The following is an 8,518-nucleotide window of genomic DNA, read 5'->3' on the forward strand; positions in this document are numbered from 1 at the left end:
GAGGAATCTGAGGTGCATGTTAAGTCAGTGATGCTCAGCTTAAGAAACACTTTGATTGCTACAGTTTTCAATCCATGCTGGCATCAACCACCATATGAGGAAAGTAAACCAAAGTATGAAGAGGAGTGTGTGAAGAGGAAACAAATGTCTGTGTGAACTTCCTATGATTTATTTTCTCAGCTAATTTTTTCAAAGCACTTCAGCAAAAAAATTCATTGAAAAACTGAAAGGAGACAGGAGAAGGTTAACCAGTAACCTGCTGGAGGAAGAGCATGGAAAAGAAGGAAGCTAACAGTAATGAAGCACAAAGTTGGAAAGTATGTAGTGGTAAAGGTGAGGCCTGAATATATGCATACTAAGCCATGACTACATGCTGAGGATGCCACAGAGAAAGCAAGAAAATCTGGGCAACTGTGAATGTGGTAAAAATTGTGAGAGGTGACACTGGAAGAAATAGTTAAGGGTGGTAAACATATGGTGCAGAGAGAGAGGAAACAGGAAAATGTACTAGAAGATGAAAGTAAGCAGCTTGAGGGGGATAAGAGACTGCTGGAAAATGGGGATATATGAATGAGACAGAAAACTATGGATCAGAGTGGGAATTGTATCGGAAGAAGATAGCACTGTGTCAGATAACTGCAGATCACAAACACAGCCGGAAGAAAGCAGACAATGAAAATGTCCATTTTCATATTCAGCAAAGATTACTATTTTTACCCAATTTGATTCTGATGCATATACTTGAGTTTAAGAGATCTTCTAAGAAAGATGAGCAAATTTAATCTAGTAATCCATAAAACAGGAATATTTCTGGCTTCCTAATTTTGTGAAGTAGGGTACAGATATGAATTTTGAGGCACACTGATGACTAGAGAAGTTTTGTGGTTTTTTTTTCCTAAGGCACCATTTTTAATTCCAGGCCAATCTCTGTAGGATCCTTGACACTGTGAACTAAAACATTCTATGAACATATCCCACAGTTAGCAAGAACTTCACCAGCCGTGTTTCCATGCCGGCTATACAGACCTTCTTTTCAAATACTAAATTAGTATAATTGCCATATGAAATGGACACAACAGATGAATCAGGTATGATGGCTCTAATTCACATTATCCACAGCTCTGTAAGATCTAGGGAGTAATGGATTATCTGTGTCATGGTCTGTGGAAATTAAAGATGTGGACATACACTCACTTTGTCACCATCTCTCTGTTACTTCTCCATTACTGTCAGGTGTTAAGTAGTGGTTTAAGCCTTGCTGACAGTGGACCAAGAACAACTGTCTATCCAGGATTAGTTATGACAGGCAGGAAGGCTGCTGTCAGGAACAGCCAACCAGGCATGTAACATCCTAGACTTTCACAGCTGTTTCAGAAGTAAAAATATGGCAACCTCATTAACAGCTGGAATGTTTTTTGAAGCAAACACAGAAAATGTTTGTATTAATTTATCAGTGTTTTCTTGAAAAGTACAACTAATCCTACTGAAACGTACTCTCATGCATGTGGAAGTTGGTTACCTAATCAGGTGTCTACAGTAGGTTTTTTTAAGGTCATCCTAACATCCCTTGGGCAAGAGTGTCAGTTCAGGCTTGTACTTTGTTCTCATGTTGCGCTTTACACTTAAGCAACAGAGCAGAATACCAAACAGTCTATCTGTAGATTTCTTACATGCATAGTGTGCTTAGCTTTTTGTTAGCCTACTGCCAAGAAGAGAAGGGATATCTGTTCTTCCAGTTTGAAATCAGCACAACACACAAAATTATGTCTCTTCCTCTCTGTCTCTCTGTCACGCATGGTACATGGGTACCTAGCTACACATGAATTGCACACTAATAACCACCCTCTCATACTGCCACAGTTCTGTCAGCATCTGCATATTTAATCCACGGATGAAAAGAATTATTTCAGAGGTGCTTATCCTCTGTTATCTTTAAATTATTCCTGTAATATCTGGGACAGCAGGAAAATCAATGAATAATTCTAAATTTCTTATTTCTTACTCTACTTTTAGTACACAGACTGTGTTCCTTGACCTGATTTCTCTATAGTGTGTTCCTCTGCCCTATGCTCTGCTAAAGCACTATGCTGAATACACAGAAATTTCAGAAATTTCTCCTCAGTTATCTGCAAAATTAGAGAAACCAAACTGCAATTTTTACTTCCTGGTGCTGCTAGAGATAGAAAACTCACAAGACCAACTTTCTAGTTTAGCTGTGTCAGTTAACAGATATTTCCTGCCTAACTGCTGTGAAGATGACTTCTGGAGAACTACCTTCACACTAGCTATGTCTGCTTTGGAAGTAATGCTTCAGGTACAGTGAAGACAGACTGAAAGAGGATGCAGTATGTGTGAAGAGTTTAAAGATTTAGGTTGCTACATGACAACATCAGTAGTGGTGCCATTGCTGGCATTATAGAGGACTTGGATATATCTTTACTAGCAGTATGCACAGCAGTAGTTGCAGTGCAGTGATTTCCATCAGGCAGAACATCTTGCTGGCCCAAACTACAATTTTCTTCTATGTCACTATAGATTCATTGTAGTCATTGCCATTTTTATTTCTCTTCCTCTCCTTCCATGTTCAGATGGAAGTTTTGATCAGACTACCTGTCAGAGAGAAGCATACAGGAAAGGGACCTGGGAGTTCTTTTGGACAGAAGGATGACCATGAGCCAGCGATGTGCCTTTGCAGCTAAGAAGGCCAATGACATCCTGGGGTGGATTAGAAGCAGGTGGTTAGTAGGCTGAGTGAGGTTCTGCTCCCCCTCTACTCCATTCTGGTGAGGCTGTATCTGGAATATTGTGTCAAGTTCTGGGCCCCTCAGCTCAAGAAGGACAGGGAACTGGTTGAGAGAATCCAGTGCAGAGCCACAAAGATGTCTTTATCTCCCTTAGGAAGAAAGGCTGAGGGAGCTGGGTCTTGTTAGCTTGGAGGAGTCTGAGCGGTGACATCATTAATGTTTACAAATATGTAAAGGGAGAATGTCAGGAGGATGGAGCCAGGCTCTTTTTGGTGATGACCAGTGTTAGGACAAGGGCTAATGAATGCAAACTGGAGCAAAGGAGGTTCCATGTAAACATAAGAAGCTTTTTCACAGTGAGGGTGACAAAGCACTGGAACAGGCTGCCCAGGGAGGTTGTGGAGTCTCCTTTGAAGCCGAAAAAGGCCAAGCAAAACTGTTTAGAGACAGAGTTTGAGTCTTTAAACAGCAAAGGTATTTATTTTCGGATCCGGGGAACCCCCAGCTAGCGCTGGACAAAGAGTTCCAAGGGTTAAGGGAAAGGGTTAGGATATTTATACAGTAAAAGGGTAGGTTACATCATCCTTACATACATATTCATAACAGGTGGAGTCTGGGCGGAGTTGTCTTTTTGGGGATGTGTTCGGGGGTCTTTGGGGGTCTTCAGATGAAGTAATGAAGTCTTCCTCAGGGTTGAACTTTTTACCTTTCTTGCTCTTGATGACTTCATCCCCTTGTTATAGAGGATAATTGGACCCTTGCAATAAAACTTCCCCTTATACCCGAGATAAATGACAAATCAGCAGCCCAGCTGAAGTGCATGTTTACCAATGCACGCAGCATGGGCAACAAACAGGAGGAGCTGGAAGCCATCGTGCGGCAGGAAAGCTATGATGTAGTCGCTATCACGGAAACGTGGTGGGATGACTCCCATGACTGGAGTGCTGCCATAGGTGGCTACAGGCTCTTCAGAAGGGACAGGCAGGGTAGGAGAGGTGGAGGGATAGCTCTGTATGTTGGAGAGTCTCTTGACACTGTAGAAATTGAAGTCAGCAATAATAAGGTGGAGTGCCTGTGGGTTAGAATCAGTGGGAAGGTCATCAAGGCCGAAATCGTGATGGGAGTCTGTTACAGACCGCCCAATCAGGATGATGAGGTCGACGAAATATTCTACAAGCAACTGGAGGATGTTTCAAAATCATCATCCCTTATTCTCGTAGGTGACTTCACTTGCCAGACATCTGCTGGGAACTCCACACCGCAGAGAGGAGGCAGTCTAGGAGATTCCTAGAGTGTATTGAAGACAATTTCCTGCTCCAACTAGTAAATGAGCCCACCAGGGACGGAGCCCCACTTGACCTTCTTTTCACAAACAGAGAGGGGCTGGTGGGAGATGTGGTGGTTGATGGACGACTGGGACTTAGTGACCATGAAATAATAGAGTTTTCTATACTCAGGGATACAAGGAGGGTTGTCAGTAAAACCTCTGTGTTGGACTTCCGGAGAGCAGATTTTGGACTATTCAAAAGACTAGTTCAGAGTATACCCTGGGAAACAGCCCTTGAAAACAGAGGGGTCCAGGAGGGATGGACGTACTTCAAAGAGCATATTCTGAAAGCACAGGAACAGGCTGTCCCAGAGTCCCGGAAGGCGAGCCGGCGGGGAAGGCAACCAGTCTGGCTGAACTGGGAGACTCTGAAAGAAATTAGGATTAAGAAGAGGGCCTATCAATTATGGAAAAAAGGGCTAACTTCTCAAGAGGAATTTAGGAATATAGTCAGGTCATGTAGAAAGAAAATCAGAGAGACAAAAGCACAACATGAACTAAATCTTGCTACCTCTGTGAAGGACAATAAGAAATGCTTCTACAGATACATCAATAGCAAAAGAAGAGGCAAGGAAAACATTCATTCTGTACTGGACATGGGTGGGAATATAGTTATCAAAGATGAGGAAAAGGCTGAGGTATTTAACACCTTCTTTACCTCAGTTTTCAACAGAATGACAGGTTATTCTGTTGACAGCAGGCTTCTGGAGCCTATAGAAGGTGATAAAAATCTAAACAGCCCCCCTGTAATATTGAAGGACACAGTCAGTGACCTCTTGAGACGCTTGGACCCCCACAAGTCTATGGGACCGGATGGGATCCACCCAAGAGTGATGAGGGAGCTGGCAGATGAGCTCGCCAAGCCTCTCTCTATCATCTACCAACAGTCCTGGCTCACGGGGGACATCCCAGATGACTGGAAGTTGGCGAATGTCATGCCAATCCACAAAAAGGGCCGGAAGGAGGACCCGGGAAAATACAGGCCCGTCAGCCTGACCTCAGTGCCTGGCAGGGTTATGGAGCAGATCATCCTCAGTGCAATCACACAGCCCCTGCAGGATGGGCAAGGGATCAGACCCAGCCAGCACGGGTTTAGGAAGGGCAGGTCCTGCCTGACCAACCTGATCTCCTTTTATGATCAGGTGACCCGTCTGGTGGATGAGGGGAAGGCGGTGGATGTGGTCTACCTGGACTTCAGCAAGGCCTTTGACACCGTCCCCCATAGCATTCTCCTGAAAAAGCTGTCAGCCCACAGCTTGGACAGGAGCACCCTGTGCTGGGCTAGGAACTGGCTGGAGGGCCGGGCCCAGAGAGTGGTGCTGAATGGGGCTGCATCCAGTTGGCGGCCGGTCACTAGTGGTGTCCCCCAGGGATCAGTGTTGGGTCCAGTTCTGTTTAATATCTTTATCGACGACTTAGATGAAGGGATTGAGTCCATCATCAGCAAATTCGCAGATGACACCAAGCTGGGAGGAAGTGTGGACCAACTCGAAGGCAGGAGGGCTCTGCAGAGGGACCTGGACAGACTAGAGAGCTGGGCCGATTCCAACGGGATGAGGTTCAACAAGGCCAAGTGCTGGGTCCTGCACTTTGGCCACAACAACCCCATGCAGCGCTACAAGCTGGGGACAGAGTGGCTGGAGAGCAGCCAGGCGGAAAGTGACCTGGGAGTCTGCATTGAGAAGAAACTGAACATGATCCAGCAGTGTGCCCAGGTGGCCAAGAAGGCCAATGGCATCCTGGCCTGTATCAAAAACAGCATCACCAGCAGGTCCAGGGAGGTGATTCTGCCCCTGTACTCAGCGCTGGTTAGGCCACACCTCGAGTACTGTGTCCAGTTCTGGGCCCCTCAGTTTAAGAAGGATGTAGAGGTCCTGGAGCAGGTCCAAAGGAGGGCAACCAGGCTGGTGAAGGGACTCGAGCTGGTGAAGGGACTCTCCTCTCTAGGAGAGGCTGAGAGAGCTGGGACTGTTCAGCCTGAAGAAGAGGAGGCTCAGGGGAGACCTCATTGCTGTCTACAACTACCTGAAAGGAGGCTGTAGCGAGGTGGGAACTGGACTCTTTTCACAGACGACCTTCAACAAGACAAGAGGACACAGTCTTAAGTTGTGCCAGGGGAGGTTTAGGTTAGATATTAGAAAGAATTTCTTCACGGAGAGGGTGATTAGGCTATGGAATGGACTGCCCGGTGAGGTGGTAGATTCTCCGTCCCTGGAGACATTTAAAAAAAGACTGGATGTGGCACTCAGTGCCATGGTCTAGCAACTGCTCTGGTGGGTCAAGGGTTGGACTAGATGATCTCTGAGGTCCCTTCCAACCCGGCTAATTCTATGATTCTATGATTCTTATCTGCTAGTTCTGGCAGCCTCATCCTGCCTTTTGTGCCTGTGTTTACACTCCTCAGTGCCCAGCTGTCTCAGTGGTGCCAGGACTTACACTTCTAATTATCTCCAAGACAGAAGTTAATCCCGTTAGGGTCTTGGCATGTCTCATCTGCTTTTGGTCACTTCTTTCTTAGTTTATCCCTGAATTCTACTGGTTATGAACACAAATTCATTAACATATATTACAAGTTCTAATTCTACATAAAGTAAATTCACACAAACAGTTTGGCCTGATCCACTCTCTTCTTCACCTTCTCTGAAGACATTCAAAACCACCTGCATGCGTTCCTCTGTGACCTACACTAGGTGGTCCTGCTCTGGCAGGGGGGTTGGAGCCGATGATCTCTCGAGGTACCTTCCAACCCTTAACACTGTGAATCTGTGAACAATTTCCATTTCTAAGAATGAACATGATGCCACTCTGTGGGGATAAAAGAGTACTGCAAGGAGTAGAAATGGTCTAGCGTTTCTACAGCCCATGGGTATCACTACAGTTTAGTATCACTAAATTCTGTAACACTTATGTTGCATAGACACATATCATTGTTCAGTGTGAAACAAAATGATGGTGAAGTGATTTCTGCCAGAGAATGCAGCTTACTAGCTTCTGCTTTAGGAAACAAACTGCAGATTCCATGTCTGCGCATAAGCACGACAAAAAAGAAGAATTTAAAATGTTAATAAAGTAAGAGATCAATTTAGCTAAATCATGAGCTCTTCATGTAGATGAAATTAAGGATGGGAATGTCCAGAAAAGAGAAACCAGCTACAGACATATGGTGCAAGCATTAGGAAGAAAACAGGTAACTAGACAAGCAGAAAGAGGCGTTTAGAATGAGAACTTATTATGTGATTATGGTACTGTTAGAAGAAAAATCAACAAAAAGAATGGTTTGTTATTCATTACAAGGTGTAAATATTCTGGGGAAAGTTCAGATGATTGCTATCTTTCCCTGCATAAAACTTAAGATGATCTTACAGTTACTTCAATTATTTCCTGAAATTAGTTCTTGGTAAACAATGAATAAGAACTTCACCACATAATGTGCAAATCTTAAGTGCTACCAACAGTTTATCAGCTTGTGGAAACTGACCGAAAAAGGCAAAAGCAGTGTCTTTCTTCAGTAGACAAGCCATCCAGAAGCTCACAAACCAGTAAATTTAACTTGCATACCCAGGGAAAAGAAAGTTAATATGCTGAAAAAATTAGGGTATCAAAAACCCCCAACATGGGTCAATCAAGAACAGTGTCATGACAACATAATTTCTTTTAATATCAAGTGAGCCAGTCTGGTAGACAAAGAAAACACAGAAGTTATCTTTGAGTGAGTGCATTTCTAGTAATATTTCACTAGTGAAGCTTATGAGTAAACTAGTTTTGTTGAAAATACAGTAGCATTTAAGGAAAACCTGGTTATAGATCTGCTTTTACAAGACAAAACTGTTCATTATTGCCTTCACTGTCAAAACAGATGTAAAAATGTGTTAAAAGGGTTTTTGCTGAAGTCTGACGGCGATCTGGTATCACAAATCATTAAAAAGTGACCAACAAATGACATCAACATGGGATTCGTGTTGGCAGTCCCAAATACTGATGAACAGTTCTACACCGGGGAGGGGTAGGGGAACACACACAAAAGGTTACAGGCAACAAACGCACTTGTACCCAATACTGTGCCCTGTGCCTAACAGGCAGCTGCAGCAACGTGAGACGGGGAAGCACCACGAGTGCCAAAAAGGCTCGAGTGGCCACAACCAATCTCAAGCTCATCATGAACAAGGCATATGAAGATTTTGTAAAAAATGCCACTAAAAAATACCCCGTGGAGATGTTAAGTGTTCAGCGAGGCAAAAAACGGAGATAAAGGCGAGGGGAACCAGCGGCACGGACGCAGCCCGGGGCAGCTTGTAAAAGAGCTGGAGGCGGTGTGCCTGCCAGACCCCCGCGGCCTTTGCAGGTGTGGGCAGCCTGGCAAAACACGCCTCCAGACCCGCGGAGGGCCTGGCTGGGCTCCGTCGGGCCAACATGGGTGTGCCCCACACAAGGAGAAGGCCACCAACCA

Source organism: Calypte anna, chromosome Z, assembly GCF_003957555.1.
Source record: "Calypte anna isolate BGI_N300 chromosome Z, bCalAnn1_v1.p, whole genome shotgun sequence".
NCBI lineage: Eukaryota > Metazoa > Chordata > Aves > Apodiformes > Trochilidae > Calypte > Calypte anna.